This window comes from Cibotium barometz, chromosome 47 (genome assembly GCF_041138505.1).
Source record: "Cibotium barometz isolate CiBa-2024 chromosome 47, ASM4113850v1, whole genome shotgun sequence".
NCBI lineage: Eukaryota > Viridiplantae > Streptophyta > Polypodiopsida > Cyatheales > Cibotiaceae > Cibotium > Cibotium barometz.
The window spans coordinates 1,607,269-1,629,487 of record NC_141092.1 but is presented as its reverse complement, the minus strand read 5'-3'; the positions used below and the strand labels follow the sequence as shown (position 1 = coordinate 1,629,487).

The following is a 22,219-nucleotide window of genomic DNA, read 5'->3' as shown; positions in this document are numbered from 1 at the left end:
GGTAAAGAAGAAAGACGGATCTATGCGGATGTGCATAGACTATAGGGCTCTTAATTAGATAACGATTCAGAACAAGTATCCAATGCCACGCATGGATGAGTTGTTTGATCAACTCTATGGATCGAGATACTTTACAAAAGTAGACCTGAGATCAGGGTATCATCAGGTTAGAATTAAAGTAGAAGATGTTGCGAAGACAGCATTTAGGACCCGTTTTGGGCATTTTGAGTTTTTGGTTATGCCATTTGGGCTAACCAATGCTCTAGCGATGTTTATGACGCTAATGGACAGCATTTTACGTCCATATCTAGGAAAATTCGTAGTAGTTTTCCTAGATGATATTCTTGTGTACCGTAAGACACAGAAAGAACACATAGAGCATTTGCGTCTAGTGTTCGAGTTGTTGTGAGAGCACAAACTATTTGCAAAGAAGAGCAAATGTGAATTTTTTGAAATAGAAATTCACTACCTTGGCCATATTATATCCGCCTATGGTACGCGGATGGAGCCAGAAAAAGTAGAGCCTATTCTTAAATGGCCAGCACCAAAGAATCTCGAGGAACTGTAGATTTTTCTTGGCATGTCGGGGTTCTACCGACAGTATGTGAAGGACTACGCGAAGATCGCAGTCCCGTTGACTGACCAGTTTACGGTCAAAAACTAAAAACATTAGTTGGGGGGAAGCCCAATAGAACAGCTTTGATAAGCTCAAGGTGACCGTAGAGCAGCTGCACCTGTTTTGACTATTGTCGATCCAAATGAGCCGTTTGTCTTGGAAATAGACGCTAGTAAAATGAGGCCATTGGGGCCGTACTTATGCAAAGGGGACGCCCAATTGCATTTGAGAGTAAAAAGTTAGATCGTGCACAGCGTAACTACTCGGCTTACGAGCGAGAGTTACTAGCGATAGTTCATACACTGAAAAAGTGGAGACACTATTTGTATGGTGCTTCGTTTGAGGTCCGGACGGACCATGAAAGTCTGAAATGGCTTTCAAGTCAAAATGAACTGAAGGGTAGAAAAGCTCGGTGGGCGGAGATTCTACAGGAGTTTGACCTTCAGATACGTTACCAGAAAGGTAAGTATAACGTGGTGGCAGATGCACTTAGTCGCATGCCACAGATTAATGAACTTAGTTTCTCAGTCTTCAAGAATGATTTCTTGGAGTCACTACGTGGTTTATGTAAGCACGATCCATCTTTTACAGAGGTCTGGCGTGTTGTACGCGTATGCACTCACAGACGCGACCACCTCCCTCGTTGGCACGGATTGCTAGTTCGGAGAGACTGGCCGAAGGTGCAGCAACGGGAAGGGAAGAGAGAGTTAGTACGGAGAGACTAGCCGTGTCTTCTGGGTATAGTTTGGAGCCGGAGAGCTCTGACGTAGGCCCTTCATCACCTTTGACTACCATGGCTTCAAAGGGGAGTGATAAACTTCGTCGAGGGGAGAAATATGCTAATTACTCCATTGACGACGAGTACTTACTCTACAAGGGTAGAGTATGTGTACCAACTATTGGTGACTTTCGGGCCCAAATTCTTAAAGAAAGTCATGATAGTCCAAGTACAGGTCATCTCGGGATTCAGAAGACCTATGCACTAGTAAAAAGACAGTTTTATTGGCCTAGTTTGTTTAAGGACGCCTAGACTTATGTGCTGAAATGCAGTAAGTGCCAGGTCAATAAACATGAACGTCTTAAGGTTGGAGGACTACTCCATCCGCTGGATTTCATTACCGGTTTACCCAAGACGAGTCGAGGGAATGACTCGGTGTGGGTGGTAGTGGACAGGTTAACTAAAATGGCAAAGTTTATCACCACGAAGAAAACTGTTAAAATGCCAGAGTTGGCAAAACTCTTTATTGAACATCTCTACAAGCTATATGGCCTGCCTGCTGATATAGTGTTGGATAGAGATAGAAAGTTCAATAGTCATTTTTGGAGGGAAGTCTTCAAAAAGTTGGATACTACTCTGAGTATGAGTACAGCAGATCATCCGGAGTCTGATGGTCAAACTGAAAGAGTGAACCAAATTCTAGAGGATACATTGCGTTCTTATGTTAGTAAGAAGCAATCTAATTGGGAAGAGTACTTGCCCCCTTATTGGAGTTTGCTTATAACAGCTCCAAATACTCAGTGAGATTAGATTTACACCATTCATGTTAATGTATGGATTCCAGCCGAGATCTCCGATGGCTGTAGGCCTAGAAAAGGAGAAGATTCAATCTGTCAAGGATTTCCTTGAAGATATGAATGATATGCTTAGAGCCACACGTGAGAGCATTCGTAGCGCTCAGGATCGTGCTAAAACTTATGCGGATAAAGGACGTAGAAAGGTGACCTTTGCAGAAGGTGACTTTGTATTCCTCAAGGTTCTGGCGCAGTCAGAAACCATGAAAACGGGAAAGTGTGATAAACTTTCTCCGAGATATTGTGGTCCTTTTAAAATCCTTAAGAAGATTGGGGACGTAGCATATAAACTTGAGTTACCGGAGAGTTCTCAAGTCCATCCAGTCTTCCATGTCAGTAAGCTAAAGAAATCAGTTCACGGGTTAGAGAACGCAGTTTCTCCAAAGATTTTGGTGGACTTGATAGAGCCACCAAAGATACCACATGAGCCTGAAAAGATTCTAGAGTATCGTGACAGACAAACCTGACATAAAGTGTACCAGGAGGTACTTGTTAAATGGACATACAAGGATGAGGAGGCAGCTACTTGGGAACGCCGTAGTGCAATTTCCAAGAGGTTTCCCCAGTTTGTTTTCAAGGACGAAAACTCTTCTTAAGGGAGGGGTAATGTCACGTAAGCTGTAACGCTTGTGACCGACGGTAGACCGGATGGCTACCAGACGGGGCTTTAGCGTCAGTGACACCTCGGTCGGAGCACCGAGGACGTGGCCATCCGGGGTTCAGTGGGAGAGGACGCCCATGCGGAGTCATGGGCGGCCAGGCTATAGTGTGGATGGCAGGCCACACACTATATAGCCTGGGGGATGAGGGGCAATCCTCATTCTTCCTCTATGGCTGGGTGGTGAGCCAGAGGCCGTCCCCTCTCTAACTCCATAAGTCATTAATCTAATCCATCCCAACCTTGAGTCCACTTGGGTTAATTCTTGATGCATGTTTTACACTTTTTAGGTAGTTATAGAGAAAAACTCGGGTTTAGTGTAGTTCTAACTCCTAAAAATAAAAAATACGTAAAAAAAGTAAGCTTATTGAAATCTTAAGAGGTTTTCCAAATAATACCCTAGAGTTTCATAATGGAGGGTTTGTTACCATTTTGGTGGTGGAGACTTTTTACTCAAGGGAGAATCCAATAAATATATTTTTTCTACCTTAGGATTTAGTTTACTTCTCACTTCATCTGGCACCTTGTTCTCTTAGGAGTTGAGCTTAGGATGTGGTGCATTTAGGCATAGCTTGCTCACTCTTGAGCACTCCCCATGTGTGAGAGGCTTGAGCTTGTGTGTGGGTTTACCATCTTCTCATTGCCATGTGCTTGTCATTTACCTGAGCTTAGTTTTGTGAGTGAGAGGTGAGTATGGAGTGAGGGTGATGAGATGGTACGCTGTGTTGTGTTGCTTTCATTTTCCTTTTAGTTAGGTTTATTCCCCTCTTGTTACCCTCTTTCTCTTTCCTCTCATTTCCCTTAGATTAGCTTATTCATTATCCATTCATCTAGACTACAAATAAAGATCGGCAATATTCCTTCATTCATTATTCTTTGCTTGAGGGCTTGGGTGAGAGACAAGCGTGTGAACACACTAGGACCACCATCGGGGAAATTTTTCCCTCTTTAGGAGGTTTTTTCTCCCCTGCTAGTATACACCCATCTTGGGGTATACTAATCACATTTGTGTAGTGCACATTCATTATCTATCTATCATCTCATTGTGTGCTCCCTTGAGCTTCTCCACTCTGTGTGTGTGTGTGTGTGTGTGTGTGTGTGTGTGTGTGTGTGTGTGTGTGCATTCCTGCAACCCTATTTCCAACATTTGGTAACAGAGCATACGCTCCTTGCCCCTATGCTACTACCTCTACCCTTCACCTCGAGTCACATGTCTTCTTGAATCGGATTAAGGAGCCCTTCTAGGAGAAGAAAGAGGACCGTGAAGTGTGTAGTATATTGTATTGAAGTTTTCTAGTCGGATTTTTGTTATGGGTATGTTTTGGGGGTTATTCGTGCGGTTTTTGATTTTCTACAAACATCTTTGGGGACTGGATTCATATTGTTCTTCATCAGATTCTGGAGAAGTTTTGTTAGATCTACTACAGAAGGGGATGCAGATACACAAGAAAGCATCAATAGACACTCACCACACCAGATGGGCTTCACTTCAGCGACATCGATCTCTACATCTTACAAGTAAAAATTTTACTCACTATACTCTCCATTTCTTTTATACACCTTGCATGTCTCCATTGTCAGCAACCTTATTATAGCAACCACCTTGGTTGCATCAAAGGAGTACTCAACACTTTGTAAGTTGCGTGATTACTTTCTTGGGTATTATCATAACAGACAGTGATGTATTTCGGATGTTATCTACTGTGGATAAGCTTGATAGGACCAAATACCCATTATGGTTCTATATGATGTGGCATGTATTGGTAGCTAAAGGCATGTGGAATTTTGTGGTCGATACTAAGACATGTCCTGGTTCCTTTGATGAACACGATACAGAAGGCACATCTACAGACACAGACTCAGTTTCACATGGTGCATTACCACAACATAACATACCTCCTACGTGGGAACAAACAAAGTGGGATGGAAGAGATGCGTATGCACATGCATTGTTTGCTTTGTTAGTCAAAAGGAGTATCATTCATCACATTTGGAATGAATATTTGCATGAGGAGGTCTATGTATCTCAACCTTATGGTTTTGTTCAGGAAAGTTATGAATCAAAAGTATGTAGATTGAAGAAAGATTTATATGGTCTCCCTCGGAGCATGTTACGAAAAGATACATGCATACTTAGTTGCACAAGGTTAAGGATGTTTTATTGGTCATCGCATTATACGTTGATAACATGTTGCTCATAGGACCCAATGATGATCATATTTTAGCCTTTATAGTTAGCTGATTTAGAGAAGTCTTTTGAGATGTCAGATCTTGGACCGTTGCACTATTATTTGGGCATTGAGCTTTGGTAGCATAATGATGGCATTGTTATGTTGCAAAGGAAATACATAGATGCATTGTTGAAGAGGTTCAATCTTGAAGACTATAAACATGTGGCTACACCTATGGAGCAAGTTTTACGATGACTAAGTCTTGAAGATGACTCTTTTGATGTTGGCTTGTATCAAGAAGCTATTGGATGCCTTACCGTTTTGTGTAATACTAGGCATGACATTCAATATGTGGTCTAAATATTGATGAGTAGATTTATGCATAGCCTAGGCACAAAGCATTGGTAGTCTGTCAAACGGGTGTTCCGTTACCTAAAGGGCACCAAGCATTGGCATCTGTCAAACGGGTGTTCTGTTACCTAAAGGGCACCAAGCACTTTGGGTTATTTTATTCCAAGGGGGTAAAGCACAGCTGCATGCATTTAAAGACTCAGGTTGGGCTAGATGTTATGACACATGAGTGTCCAACGAGTGTTTTTTGCGTGAACATCTTAGTGATTCATATATATCATGGCCGAGCAAGAAGTAACACATTGTGGCCACTTCTAGTTATGAAGCTCAGTACAAGGTAGCATTTACAGCTACAGCAGTGAGTGTGTTTGGCTGAGGCGCCTTATTGTTAATTTAGGTATTGGCGAGTCGCTAGCCACTATCATCTTCCCTGATAGTCAGAGCACTATGGCAGAGGAATCTAGTTTTTCATGCTCGTACAAAGCAGATTGAGGTGGTGCACTATCATTCAGTTAGGGAGAGATGGTTTGCAAGGGAAATCATCTTAGTTTATGTGTGAACACAGGACAACTTTTCCCCTCTTAGGAGGTTTTTTCCCCCATACTAGTATACACCCATCTTGGGGTATACTTATTATCTTTGTACAACACACATTCATTATCTATCTATCATCTCATTGTGTGCTCCCTTGAGCTTCTCCACTATGTGTGTGTGTGCATTTCTGCAACCTTATTTCCAACAACATGGGTATTTCATCGACCCGTGAATATCCAAATTAGAGAGTACCTCGTCGGTGGCTTAACTTTTTTACTCATCACGATTTGGGATAGACTATCAGACATGATTACCTATAGCAACATTCTTGCTCACAATTTGGGATAGAGAGTACCTCGTGTAGGGCTTAACATTCTTGCTCACACGATTTAGGATAGACTTTCAGACATGATTACCTACAGCAACTAACCAAATAATGCTTACAAAAACTTTTGCACTTACAATAAACCTTCAATGTCCTATACAACATTACTATAAACCTATTATACTCCAACTATATGTGAGCTTGTAACCAAATTTATGTCACAACTTTACACTGAACGAGAATTTAGGCACATACACAATCAAAATCAACACTTTCATATAGAGTGCGTACTATAGAAAACTTGCAGAGCCAAAATGGGACTGAAAATGGCCTTGAATCTAAGTTATGAAATTAAGACACCCCTTTGCTTCACTACAAAGGGTGGCACAAGATGTGACAATACACCTTATTGTTGTGCCTGCGTACTAGTAGCTACCTATAGAGATTTGCTTCCAAATTAAAGGTAAAGGGATGAAGTTACCCTTACCCATATACTGTTTCCTTTGCTTGCCTCTTGAGTTCTGTATGCAAACTGGAACTATGATACCATTAGAAGAATATGGGGGAGAGGGTGAGCCTTACCTCGTTTGCAAGCAAACACACACACACAAGACAAACACACAAGAGAGATAGATGGCTTAATTTTCTTCTATTCTTTTCTCTTCTCTACAGTCACAACATAAAGATAAGAGTACATACTATAAGGGAAAGTACTCTCTTGCTATAACATACAAAGGTCGGTTCATAGTGTGAACTCGACTACACAAGTTGGCGTTATAACTATGCCATAACTCTAGTACACCAAAGTGGTTATCACATAGCCTGTAAACCACTGGCGATATATCACACCCATAATCTCACTGAGATCTCACTAACCATGCGAGTGGGGTGTAAGTGTAAAGTTGTCATCCTGGGTGTCACTACTTGAGCTTGATATCTCAACATTCCCATGCACTAAGAATGCCGAATTTGCAGTTCTAGAAAGTAGCCAATTGGCCTTTACCTCAAAAGATTTATGCCACATACATTGCAAGAAGATTGGCCTTTCAAGTATAAGAGCAAGAAATGCTCACTTCCCCTTTCAAGATGATTTGCCTGTCATTCTTGTAATAGAGGAGAGAGCCATGTTTCGCACTCATGCTACCATGCTGGCCATGTTGCGGGTGTTTCTTGCCATGGTTTCCTTTTCCACCATCCATGCCTAATTTTACCTTAATTCACCAACTCCTTGACAATTGGAGGCCCTATGAAGTCGTGGGCTCGAAGCCCTAATCCTTTTGCACATAGAAAACATCCAAAAACTTGAGTATGTTTACCCTAATTTCTTAATGTCCACGATTCCCCCCACCTGTTTCCTTTGATCCACAATTGGACTCATGCCATAAAACTGCTTAAAGCTCCCACCTTTTATGCAAGAAGGACCTCTTTTCATGCAAATCATTTAAATGAGAGCTATGTAACATTATAATGCACGTTAGCTTTTGAGAGTTACTCATATTTTCTTGTATCAAGTCTTGGATTTGCAATGGTCTTTGGAGGGAGGTGTTTAAAGGATGAAAGTGGTACTTGAGAAAGAGGAAAGGGGAGGTGGCTTTATTCCCACCCATAAGTCATTAACCCGAACCATCCCAACCGCTACTCCACTCGGGTTAATTCTTGATGCATATTTTACACTTTTTAGGTAGTGCTAGAAAAAAACTAGGGTTTAGTGTTTTTCCAACTCCTAAAAATAAAAAATACGTTAAAAATTAAGCTTGTTGAACTTTTAAGAGGTTTTACAAAAAATACCTTAACCTTTAGAATGGAAGGTTTGTTACCATGTTGGTGGTGTGGAGACTTTTTTTAGAGCATTGGTTTTAGGGCTTTTGGGAAAAAGAACAGATAAAAATACATTAAAAAAAACCTAGGGCAGAAATTAACCGACCACCCCCAAAAACACACGCACGCACGCAGCGCGCGCGCGCACACACCCCCGTGACCCGAGAACGTTCAACACACACACACACACGGTGCTGAGGCAGCGGTTGTGGAGGGCAGTTACGTCCAGCACTAGTCTTGCATGGCTTTTACGACGACGTCGCCAATCACTTCTCACTTCCCAAGCTGCAGCAAGGCAGGGGTACAGGTGCTCTCTCTCTCTCTCTCTCTCTCTCTCTCTCTCTCACACACACACACACACACTCTGCTCTCTCTCTCTCTCTCTCGCGCGCGCGCGCGCACACAGCAATGTAAGAGTTCAGGTGCCTCCTCTGTGCGTGCGTGCGTGCGTTCGTGTGTGTGCGTGTAGCTGCTTATATTATGCATTGAAGGGCTGCACATGGTTTTTGAAATCTGTGCAGATCAATATCAATGGGGGCTCAAAAGCAAGGCCAAACCTCGCAAAAGCATGGATCCACAGAAGATGATGACCAGCGTCGATCTATTAATATCAGCACAGCTAGTAATGCCAGCAACAACGCTGCTAATAGGAGGTCATTTGAGATAATACAAGCAGCGGCAGCGGCGGCGGCTGCCGCCGGAGGCAACACACCCATCATACAGATGAACCACAGGCAGAGGTTTCCCTTCATAGTGCTGGCGATTGTTGTGATGAACCTGGGCATGTTCATCTTCACAATGTACGCCAACAACTGCCCACTGAACGCCCCATCGGCCGGCTGCAGCCTCCCGTTCTTGAAGAGGTTTTCCTTCCAACCGCTGAATGAGAACCCTCTCCTTGGCCCCTCCGCCTCAACTTTGCTCAAGCTAGGCGCCCTTGAAGCAGAGCTAGTCACAGAAACAAAGCAAGGGTGGCGCCTGCTATCAAGTATGTGGCTGCACGCAGGCCTTTTCCACCTCTTTGTGAACATGCTTGGTCTCTTCTCCATTGGAATCCGCCTTGAGCTTGCATTTGGGTTTTTCAAAATTGCGCTTATCTACATAATGGGTGGCTTTGGAGGCAGCCTCGTCTCAGCCTTGTTTATAAAAAACAATGTTATCTCAGTGGGTGCATCAGGTGCTCTCTTTGGGCTCCTCGGATCCATGGTTTCTGAGTTTATGATGAATTGGGCCGTCTACACCAACAAGCTCCTGCACCTCTCAAAGCTCCTCTTCTTGGTGATCATCAATTTAGGGTTTGGCTTCATGCCCTTTGTGGACAACTTTGCACACTTTGGAAGCACTGTGGCAGGCTTCTTGCTTGGCATTGTGTTGCTGGCTAGGCCTCAAGTGCCATGGATAGAGCGTTGCAGCAGCTACATTCTACCCCCCACCACCCCTCATCAATTGCAACTACTTCACCAACAACAACAGCAACATGAGCCCACATGGAAGCACACTCGAAGACTCTTGCACAAGATTGTGAGGCTCATTGCCATCAACTTGCTCATTGCCTTCTATGCAGCTTCTAGTGCTCTCCTCTTCAAGGGCTTTGATATCTCCTCCAAGTGCAGTGCTTGTAGCCACCTGAGCTGCATTCCCACCTCCTTCTGGACTTGCCCATCTGCTAGATCGGTGGCTCTTTTTTGAACTCTTGCAGCTTGCAGAAGTCTGCAATTGAATGCCAACATAGTATCCCCCCCCCCAATCTCTCTCTCTCTCTCTCTCTCTCTCTCTCTCTCTCTCTCTCTCTCTTACTTTGCAATATAAGTGATTAAGGTTCAAGTATGTGTAATAGTACCTTTAACGTCATGAGGTTCCCAAATCACCTCTAACTTGCTAATTCTTGCATAGGGTCCACTAGTTTAGCTTACTCTTAATCACATGTTTTCACTTTAGCTTTCTCTTAATCACATGTTTCCACTTTAGTTTACTCTTAATCACATGTTTTCTTTTAACAGTACCTTAACTTCACATTGTACATGTTTATGCTTTAGTTTATGCCTTAGTTTCACAAATGTTTCTTCTCATTAAATTTGAGACTTTCTAAGTATGCAAAATTTAAGTTCAATCAAGTAATGTATCATTTGCAAGGAGCTTGCAAGCTAGCAATTAATTTCAAGTATTAAGTGTGCTAAATTTGCAGATGGAGTGGTCACATCCGTTTCTATCAATAAATGTATACCTGAAGATTCAAAAATTAACTAACTGGTTGCCTAGATGTTCCAAAACATATCATCAAAAGTGCTTGACATGATCTATGATATCAAAGCATTGATTCTGAGATTAATTTCTCCATGATGTAGCTAGGTTGAGGCCAAGATATTACCTACCTAACTAAGAGAAGCAAGGGAGGGGGGTGTTTGTGTGTGCGCATGCATGCATGCATGCAAATGGGTGTCCACGCATGTGTATTTCTGCATGCATGGGTGTGGGGGGGTGCATGTATATGTGCACACATGTGCGCACACACACACGCACCCCTTAAGTGATAGTATGATACCCCCCAAAAAACATTTGGAGCCAATATCACATGGATGATCTCTCTCTCTCTCTCTCTCTCTCTCTCTCTCTCTCTCTCTCTCTCTCTCTCTCTCTCGTGCTTGCTAGGCAGAACTATGTATCTTTATGGTGGAAAATGGTTGAGCAACACCATTAGGTTAAAGCAAAGCTTAGTTTTTTTGGCTTTAATTATGGTGGAAAATGGGTGCGTAACACCATTACGTTAAAGTAAAGCTTAGTTTTTGTTGTACTTAGTTGTGTTTGCCACATCATAAAAATGTAAAAATGATAGAGTAGAAATACAAATTATTGTATCTTGTCATTGAGGTTCAAGAAAAAAACCTTTTTACAAAAAGTTAAATACATAAGATCCACTTTACATTTATTACATATAGTCTAATTTAGTTGATTACATGTTTTTTTAACAACTCAAATTGTAAAATTACAAATATCCATTAATATTTTTTTCTAAGACTAAGGAACAAGTTCAATCTGCCATATGCAAGAGACCTATTTTCTTTTGCTTTTATGTTTGAGAAAATCATGAGCTTTTTAACTTGACAATGTGCTCTTTATATTTAGAAACATCATGATCATTATTATTATTATTATTTGAGACTTATCAAACTATCAAAATCATGGATTCTATCAAGTAACATATTATTTTTAAGATATAACTTAATTTGAAATAAAATTTATGTTATATTTGTGTTATCTATCTATTTAAGATCTACTTTGAATAGATTAGCATAAGGGAATTCATCATCTATGCATGTGGTTGGCTCCCCATTTGAAACCATTTGGAATTCTTGACATATAATTTATGAGGATATGTTTAATTTCCTTGTGCACTATGATCGTGAAGTCAAATTCCATCAACAAGAGTTTCCTTGTGCATTATAGGATTGTGAAGTAAAATTCCATCAACAAGAATAACCATCTCGTGGTGATGCGACCCATCATGCGACGTTTGTTGACAAGATACAATAAATCTTAATGATCCACAAACAATATAAACTTGGTGGCATTTCTTTACTGCATATACCATTGTTAATCCCTCTCTCTTAAAAAGTGGTTATGTAGTCCATCTCAGCTTTATTAGTTGTTGACTAGCAAAATAAATATGGTAATGCATTTTGTATTCCCATGGTTGTGCTAGGACACATCTAATAGCAAAGTTGGAAGCATCAAAACATGTACATGGAAGATTAAGTCCCAGTTCGGTTGTCTCATAAATAGATACATCAACTAGTGCTCTTTTAAGCTCTTCATATGCTTGTTAACATTCATCAGCCCACTCAAAGACTATCAATAGTCTATACAATGGTCAAACAATCTCTACATTATTGCACCACTTTTGGTGGCACTCGCTTCATCTCTGTATACTTTCAAGCAAAATAATCCTTGAACTCTTCGAGGAGATATATCATTTCCTTTTTCTTCTCGGGGGGCCAAATCTTTTGTAATGAATACTAGTTTGGGGTCCTCACCAAGTTCTATGTAGTATCTACCTCCTTTCCGTATGTCCATCATATTCCTTCTTTCTTGGGGGTCAAATCTTTTGTAATAAATGCTGGTTTGGGGTCCTCACTATGCAATATCTACCTCCTTAACCTTTGCATACATGTTTGTCATAAGATATTCCTTCTTATCCTTCCTTAGAGCACTTCGGCGAACAACAACCCTTTCATTTTAAAATGATTTGAGACTAGTCTTAGATTAGGTATTAGATTTGTCATCTTTTTCCTCCTTTTGAGCCACAACCCTCTTGGCTTCCCTTTTAGCTTCGAAGGGGCTTTATTTCTTTGCCTTCTCTTAGATCTAGAAAGCCAAGGTTCTAGCCTTCTGTATTTATTTCTTATCTTTGAGACTAGTCTTAGATTGGGTCTTAGATTCGACATCTTTTTCCTCCTTTTGAGCCACAACCCTCTTGGCTTCCCTTTTAGCTTCCAAGGGGATTTATTTGTTTGTCTTCTCTTGGATCTAGAAAGCCAAGGTTATAGCCTTCTAGCTTCCAAGGGGATTTATTTGTTTGTCTTCTCTTGGATCTAGAAAGCCAAGGTTATAGCCTTCTAGCTTTATTTCTTCTCTTCTCTCGGATCTAGAAAGCTAAGGTTTTAGCCTTTTGGCTTTATTTCTTCTCTTCTCTCGGATCTAAAAATTCTAGGTTTTAACCTTATGACTTAGATCACTTGTTGTCGCTTTCTCACTAACTCAACTCTTCTCCATAGTTCTTGGCGAATTCTTCATGTATTTCAATGGCTTCAATGTATCTTAACCACGGAGCATTCTGTGTGAGCATTTTCTGTGAGCATATCCCTAGTTCTTAGAGAATTCTTCATGTATTTCAATGGCTTCAACATATCTTAATCCCTAAGCATTATGTGTGAGCATCTCCCCAATTGCTAGAGAATTTTTCATGTATTTTAGTGGCATCAATGTATCTCAACCACTAAGCATCTATGTGAGCATTTGTGGATATGTCGTAAGTATCAATATGACTATCTTGGTTGAATTTTCTCAACCATTTTTGCAAGTGTAAGTCTTGCAGAGCCTCACCCTAGATGACATAGAACTATCACTATCTAAGCTACTTTCACTAGATGTATTTGTTTGAGGTTCTATAATAAACAACCCTACACTATTATAGAGTTTGATAACATACTATATTAACTCCTTCTTAGCATACCTTGTTCCTCTAGGGGGTAGTAGTATGTCAATGGTAGCAAGCATCCAATAGTTCTCAAAGAAATCTTGACTTTTAGAAGTGGAGTATACAACTACTCTTCTTAAAATTAGTCTGGCTCTAGCTCTTTTACTAACACACATACTTGAACTTGTGTGTTGTTTGTACGATTGTTGCATCTGGATCATTCCCAAATAACCCACCATCCATTGGGTGTGTTTGCCACGTTTGCAAGTCTACCTTTAGAATTTGGGAATCCTTTCACAAATAAATATGAGATTAGATGATAAATCGTACACTAATCTAGCTTCCCTCATAAAAGGTCTACCTAAAAGGACATTTTAAGAACATTGTAAGGGTTTTGTTAATGCAAGAAGTTCATCACTACACATGTATGATAATATTGGAAGGTAAATATTTTCATCTTTATGTCCCACTGGACTCCCATGGGCTTGGTTACACATGTATGACAACGTGGCTTGACTATCATTGTACCATCTGCCATTTTTACAGTTAGAATATATTTATTTCAAGGAAGACTTTTGCCACATTTCTTAATAATTTTGGTGATAATGCTCACCTAATCTCCCCCATCTGGGATTGTGATACCTTGTAGAGTATTGCTTTATGAGAGAAAGTGACTTATATACAAGGCCATAAGTGTTCACACATACACTTAAAATGTGGCCGACTGAGTGCCCATAGCGTAAACTCATAATACATAAGTGAAGTACATTATAAGGACATCCTAGCTTACTACCACATGCTCTTAGAGTAGGAAGAATTGCCATAAGTATTCCGCCATGCTATTATGAGTATATGTTCAAGTTATAGATTTGGACACTATTGCTTTTAATATCTTGATCATACACCCTTTTAGTGTTTGTCTTTACTTGCACAGAATGGGTTAACATCCCCCCCTTCTTGATTGAGTAGATTACTCTATTATGGGGAATTGAGAAGCTTGTTGTTGTTATATACTAATGTTTAATGGTCTTTGTTCCTTTGGAAGGAAGGCTCGTTTATAATTGAAGAAGTTAGTGATTGGAGGAGTAATGGGGATGGAAGCTTGTGCGAGTGATTACATTTTCTTATGTTTTTGTGAGCTCTTATTTTTTTGTTTTGTTTATATTTTATCACTTTCTTTTTTGGCAATCACAAGCAAGATTATAATGTTTTATTGTTGAGGTTAGCAAGGTTGTAAGGCTTGTTAGCAACAATAGAGGAGAAGACATGGGAGGTGGTCCGAAAAGGGATGTAGACACGATCATCAGAACAAGAGTGTGAATCTCAATTCCTCATTTGATACATTGAAGAAATGTAAGATAATAGCTTCTCTTTGTTGATGCTTTCCTTATTTTGCAGGGATTGTTATCAACTATTATCAAATAAACTTAAGGAGGGCATATCCTTTCATTCTTCATCCTATGTGCTATTTTAAAAAAAGTGCATTTAAGTTCTCTTACAACAAGTAGATATACAATGAAGTGCATGAAAGCATTGTGATATTTATTGTAAAGAGGGTCTAAGAACTTGTATGTAACTTAGAGTTCTTTAATATATAAACTCTTTTCTCAAAAAAAAGGTAAAGTCATTCAAACTCTTGATATAGTTGCTGATAAGGTCAAAACCATTAGAGAGGCTAATGAAAGAATTTAATCAACTTGTGAGGATAATGGAGAACTTCTTCACTATTATTGAGAGTGGAATGTGGGGTTCTATGGTGAAGAGGCATTACTAGCAAAGTTTGGGTTGTTGAACAATATAGACAACTTATTGTGTTTGCATCTTTTAAGGAAAATTATTCGATGTGTCATACCATGGACCAAGATTTCACGCACCATGGTCCCCCTATCTAGAGGTGCTTATGAACTTTGTAGTTCTTTTGCCAATGGTGGATGAGTAAATACTTGGTTTACTCATCATGGAAAGCTACTATAGTAGTTAGCCATTTGAAATGAAGAACGACAAAAGCTAATTAGCTCGTCCATTGATATGGATGGAAGATTGAGCTTAGTAGAGATTATGGATGAATATTTGATATACCCATATGGACTTATGGGTTAAGTGACTTATGGGTTAAGTGACTTATCACAAGCATGAAAATCTAGAGACTTTTGTAGGCATGAAAATCAAGAGATTTTCATGGTGATTTCATGTGGTACTAGGTATTGATCTCCTCACCTTGGAGCCATAACTCTTAATGATGTTACTCCCCTTGTGGAGGTTTCTTAATGATGTCATATGGTGATTTTTTAGGTGAAACTTTTGAGGTGTGCGTAGATTTTGATCTCCTCACCTTGGAGGCATAACTCGTGGAGGTTTCTTAATGATGTCATATGGTTATTTTTTAGATGACACTTTGAGGTGTGAAAAACTAGTTTAGTTTTCACAGCATAAAAAACCTAAGTTTTTCATGATGTTAACGTTAAGCTTATTTGGGATTCTTGGCACACACATGATGATGAAGTTAGATAGCCTCCTTGGTGTGCGCTTCTGCCGCACGAGTCATGGCTGGGGACTTGCCGACGGACACCGTATGCGAGCCACGAATGGCTGCAGGCATACAACCAGGAAAGCAAGCTCAAACAGAATACAAAGGTGTGTCACTCACCGCTAAAACCACCGCCGTGAAGGATTCCCGCGTCGCAGTGAAGAAGGAGCCGCCGTCGTCGCTCTACCGCCTCGCCGTCGTCGTGCCGCTACACAGTACTCGATCGCTCTCTCACTCTCTCTCTCTCTCTCTCTCTCTCTCTCTCACACACACACACACGCAGGAGAAGGAAACCAAGAAGATAAGGCAAGAGCACTCTTGTATTCAACACATGAGAATGAGGGTTTTAGGGTTATATTTGACTCTTATAGGTGACTTGGTCGTTCACACATGGGCGCCCATACATGGCTGGCCGATCCTAACCCTTATCCTATTGATATTCAAGGTGTGCCTCTCATCGGTGATCACCCAATCCCTTTATCCTTTGCATATGGTGCCGACAAGCCCGGCCCATGACTCAGAATACTTAAACTAATTACATGACGTAAAACATAGTACGTCTCAATGTCCGTTCATAGGTTAACATGCCCCCCTTCCTGATGTAGATTCCGTCCTCGGAAGCTATGGTATGGTAAGCTCGATAGGGTTTGTTGTGGTAGACCGCCTGCAAAACAGGGAAGTAGAGTGAAAGTATGTTGGAATTCAAAAGATATAAAGTGTAATAAATTCAAGCATGTTAGACTACAATGGATGTTGCTATGAGAATTTAGTTTAAGGGGTCACATGAATGAGCTAGTGTATCCAATTAACAGGAGTTTAAAATTATTGAAAGTAAATCAAGAGTTAGTAAGGTGTCAAAGGTTAATCAAGGTTTATAACTGGCCTAAGTCAAGGAAAATAACCAAGCTTAATAAATAAACAGATGACCACACTGTGTCTACTCTAAGAACAAGTTAATACCATGAGCCTAGGGACACAAGAAACATCAGAGTTACAGGAGCCTTTTGCCTTTATTTCTTTATGCACGTGACAATTTTTACACACAATGGCGACCTCCCTAAGGCAAAACTAATATCGATCTTGGTACCATGTTTAACACAAAGCATTATCCAGGAATCTATTAGTTCACCTTAGGCAAGGCTACCCCCTACCAACCAAGGCATCGGTCTGGAGTAGAATACTCCTCGCCTACTAAGTATCAATAAGGCGATAGGCCAACATTAAAGCACATCATAGACTTGTATTGCCATTTATTGTAGGCTTTTTTTTAAATTTATTTCTTTTGATCTTCGCTCTTGAACTATAATTTGTCTTGCATCCTTTCGACAAAGGGGTAAAAGCTATGTCCTAGAGGTCAACACACACATGGCCAGGTGTCAAACATTAAGATGGTTTGACCCTAGACCTAAGACAATCGTATTCCAAGGTTAACTAAAGACGTCATGCTGCCTAGGAATATATCCAATAAAGTTAAGCTCATTAATGATTTACACTAGCATGCAAGCAACTTCGAAAACTAAGTAGTACATTAACAATTTTCATGTGGTCATGCATTATAGTTCATGCAATTAATTGAACAGTAAAAACGAAAGAGAGTGGGTATGGAAGAATTACACCTGTATTTTGGAGATCTCCTTGATTCGATGAGAAAAATGCCTGCAATTTGATGAGATATTTATGTATGAGTGTTGCGGCTATCTCAGGACTTGAAAGCGAACCCACCTCAAACTTTTCCACCTGTACAACCAACTAACAAGCACTATACCTCGAGAGGCACATCAGTGTGAAAAATTAAAGACTCGTTTAAGGAATCCAAACTAGAAAAAACTAGAAAACACTAATCTACCTACCAGTCACCACACTACTACTGAGGATACGGTAAGAGGATGTTGTAGAGTCCTGGCTCTAGCCCTAAGGCTAAGCCTCTATCCGCATCATCCAAATAAATAAAGTCAACCTCAGTAGTGCCATGAGTTTCATCCGTCCATTCATCATTGTCAGATATTTCCTTTTCATTTTTCCATCCACATAAACTCATCAAGAATGTAACCATGCGAGGATAGTCATCTTGTGGAAAAGGAAAGCATTGGGCTATCGGGGATATGTCCTCTACGGAGTAGGGGTCAGTCGTCATGGTTAATAGGTGAATTAGCCATTCTAATTCCTCAACATTTTTCTCTCTGGCTAGTACATCTATATGATCCCATTTAGTTTCAATTACAGGATAGCATATGTGAAATAGCTGAGAAAGGTACAGATGATACCTCTCACCAAAGGTGGAAGTGGATGAAGTGTATGATGATCGTGCATCTGCCATATCTGCAAACACAGATATAGCATCAGTAGGTTTATGATGACAGGTCAATCTAGTTCCTGATTGTATACGGATATTTCTCCTCTTTTTGTGCTCTTGCTCTTTTTACTATTTTTTGTTTTTCTTTTCTTTTCTTTTTTTATGTATGAACCTATATATATACATCCCCTTGAATTTAGCAATTACATGGTCAAGGGAGAAGGTTAGGGAGGAAGCATTAGAATGTCGAGCGTGAGTACATGCTCCCCCTTTCCTTGGGTAGATCATATTTTTTACAATGATGTTGCGGCCTCTTGGAACCAATTTGTCCAGCGGGGGTCATAGGTTGTGATGTGGGCAGATAGCTTTTTATGACCCTTGTGGCCACATCCAATTGTAGAGATGTTAGTGTACGCTCCCATTGACGAATGGAGGAAATGGTTTCCGACGATACTATTACAAGGGGAGACGTAGACTCATCGGTCTTTTGTTGGGTGTTGACAAGAGTAGGTGTAGAGCATGTAGAAACTTCTATATCAGCGTGTGCCTGGCATGAGGAGCTAGAAGCTTCATGTGGCTCCCCCTTCTTGAGCTAGGTGGTATTGATCGATATCGTTTGGAAATCCAAACTAGCTCTGGAAGAAGTGGTGCGGAGCACTCTGTTACCTTTCCTTTACCACGGTCTTGAATTGTCGTTAGGGTGGCAACATTTGGTTTGTAAGGTTTTACAAGTGATATAGAGGGATTCAGCTTATGCTTAGGGACCCAAATCTGGTCATTCCCTTCGTAATACCCTTGGGCTACTAATAATTTTTTAGGGATCCATCGTGATGTTACATTGCCCTTTTTCGGGTGGGTAGCTGCTTTCCTTCTACGAGGCTTTCTGTCTGAATGAGATTGAGCAGGGGAAGTAGCTGTTAACGAAGCTTTTGGGACCCATTTGTATGTACTCTTTGGCATAGTAAGCGAAGCTTTAGAGACCACCCTGCATGTTTCCACTCTTGGCGTTGAAGCGTTAGACGGGTGGCAAACAATCAAAGATGGTTTTGCCAACTGGACTTTGTGATTTTTTATTATCTAGCATTTTGTCCAGAGTTGATGGCTTAGGAGCGGGATTTTGAGCGATCAGATTGAGTGTTGGTTCTTGCGTTGTGACTCGTCTAGTTGCCCAATCGATATTGCACTTGGTGGCCAACATCCATTTGTGCCCCAAGTTTACAGTCCCTTCCATGGTACCCGCAGGCATAACCAAAAAACTTTGAATTACGGTCCCCTTGTCATAGGCAACCGGAGTGTGCAGAATTCCTGAGACAGGGGTTTTCTTCTTGTTGATTCCTTGAACTTGGATAGCACTCTTGGATAAAGGTGGTTTTCCAAGTTGACACCACATGCCATATGATAACAAATTGTGTTGAGCTCCTATATCCAATAATGCATTATACAGCACCTCCCCGTAAGGACTCTGTAACTCAATTGGGTATCTTAGAGGCGGGTCAGATTCCAGTGAATCCTCGTCTGCCTCCTCGAAAAATGCTTGTGTAATCCCCAAGTTGGCTTCTCGTTGGTGCCTAGCATGCTGTTGACGTTCTTTGGCCTCAACTCTCGCTTGTATCTTCTTAAGCTCAGCTTGTTCTTTAGCTGCCTTCTTTTGATGGATTGCATGTAACTCCTCTTGGCTCAAGGGGTCATAGTATCTTTTGAATTTACTCCCATTAAGGAATCCAATGGTTTCAACTCCGTCGAGAGTCTCCACTCGGATGGTACCTTGCGGGGTAATTTCACATACTCTATACGGTCCCTTACCAGCATATTTGAGCTTCTTCTTTTCGTTACGCACTCCATACATCAGGACTTTATCCCCAACCTTGATGTCCTTGTCCTTCAGGTGGCGATCAAACCATTTTTTCCTTCTATCTTTCTCCACAAGGGCATTGTACACAGCCAATTGTCTTTCTTCGTTTAGCCGCTCAAGGATATACAAACGCTCTACTAAGGGATTACCATCCCAACCCTCTTGAGTAGCAACACGAAGACTAGGAATGACAAATTCCCACGGCATGACTGCTTCTTGGCCATATACCATCTTGAACGGCGTGCAATTAATAGCCACTTTGTACGCAGTACGATAGGCCCATAAAGCTGTTTTGTAAGCTTTAGATCCCAATCCGTGAGATGAGCTTCAACTGTCTTTGTCAAAATAGAGATTGTCTTGTTGGTACTCTCGGCTTGGCCATTCGCTTGCGGATAGTAAGGAGTAGATTTATGATGGGATATCATGAATTTTGTTGTGAGCTCCTTAATCATTTCATTTATAAAATGCGTACCATTGTCGCTCACAAGTTCAAAAGGACAACCGAAGCGTGTGATTATATTTTCAAAGAGGAACTTGGCTGTTGTCCTTGCATCTGCCTTACGTGTCGCCTTCGCTTCAGCCCATTTGGTCATATAGTCAGTGGCCACAATAATATAGCGAGATTGTGTGTTTCGGGCCGCTGGGCTAATTGGACCTACAAAGTCTAAACCCCACTTTTCAAATGGTTGGATTACTTTGATCGGATGTAGGGGCATCTGATCTTTCCACTGGGGTTTCTTGTATCGTTGGCATTCATCACAACCCTTTACAAAAAGTGATGCATCTTGGAACATAGTGGGCCACCAATACCCTGATTGTAAGATCTTTCACGCAGTTAAGTCTCCTGAGAAGTGACCACCAGCTACGCCCATATGTGCCTCTTGCAAAATGTATAGATACTCATCCTCTCAGGCACAACACCTAAGAACGTCATCCTTTCCTCTTTTATAAAGAGTCTCGGCTATCAGGCAATAGGGTTCGCATTCTTTGATCCGCTTTCAAGCTATCAGGCAATAGGGTTCGCATTCTTTGATCCGCTTTCAAGCTAGATCTTGACGAAGCTCCTTGGGTGGAAAGCCATTAACCAAAAAGTTAACAATCTTCTCACTCCATTCAGGCATTGTCTCCACCATGAATAGGGAAGTGTCAGGTAAGTCATCATCAACTGCCGTAGGAGCCTCACCATTAGGTATGTGAGACAAATGATCAGCCATAACATGTTTTTTGCGAGGTCTCACAACAACAGTGAAATCAAACTCAAGAAAAATCAATAGCCATCGTGTGATTCTTCCTGTGGAGCATGGTTTGTTTACCAGATACAACAACGCTTTTGATGATCCACATAGAAAACAAACTTGGTGGCAAGGAGGTAATAACGAAATTTCCTTACTGCATATATCATTGCCAACCCTTCTCGCTCTGTAGTGGTGTAGTTCATCTCAGCATCGTTCAACTGGCGAGCGACTGGCAAAGCTAATGGGGTAGTCTAATTTGTGTTCTCCGGGTTGAGTTAACACACACCCAATAGCAAAGTTTGATGCATCAATATGCACATGGAAGATTAAATCCCAGTTAGGCATTCGCAAGATTTTGGAGCACTCGCCAAGGCCTTCTTTAATAGCTCATATGCACGGTCACAATCTTCAGTCCAAATAAACTCGATGAGAAGCTTATATAACGGTCGAGCTATCTCCGTGAATAATAGAATAAACCTTCGATAATAACCAACATGGCCCATAAAGCATTGGACTCCCTTATAGTTGGTAGGTGGGGGCAATTCCAGAATGACCTTGATTTTACTCTCATTAGTGGAAATCCCATTTTTGGACACTATATGCCCTAAGATAACTCCGTGTTTAACCCAGAATTGGCATTTGAAAGGATTCAAAGAGATGCGATATAATCTACACCTTTCAAATATTTTTCGTAAACACATCAAGTGCTCGTCCCAAGAGGAATGAACACAAAGATCATCTAAGAAAGCTTCACAAAAGTCCCTTAGATATTCCTTAAAGGCCGTGTTTATCAATCGTTGGAATGTTGCAAGGTGCATTGGTCAAGCCAAAAGCCATGACGCGAAAGGCAAACACTCCAAACTCCGTGATAAATGCTGTTTTAGCTTGGTCCTCGACTGTAATTGTGATCTGATCGTAACCCGAGTACCCATCTAAAAAGCTATATGCCTCCTTGTGCCTGCCACTCTTTCAAGCACATGTTCAGAATATGGCAAGGGGAATGATCCCTTCTGGTGGTTGCATTAACCTTTTTGAGATCAAGGCACACTCTGAGTTTCCCATTCTTCTTTGGT

The 22,219-nt window shown here is 41.0% G+C and overlaps 1 pseudogene; it reads left to right on the top strand.

Moving 5' to 3' along the window:
* The first annotated feature begins 8,576 nt into the window (after positions 1-8,576).
* Positions 8,577-9,782, top strand: LOC147611257 (RHOMBOID-like protein 2 pseudogene; annotated as a pseudogene).
* Positions 9,783-22,219: the final 12,437 nt, after the last annotated feature.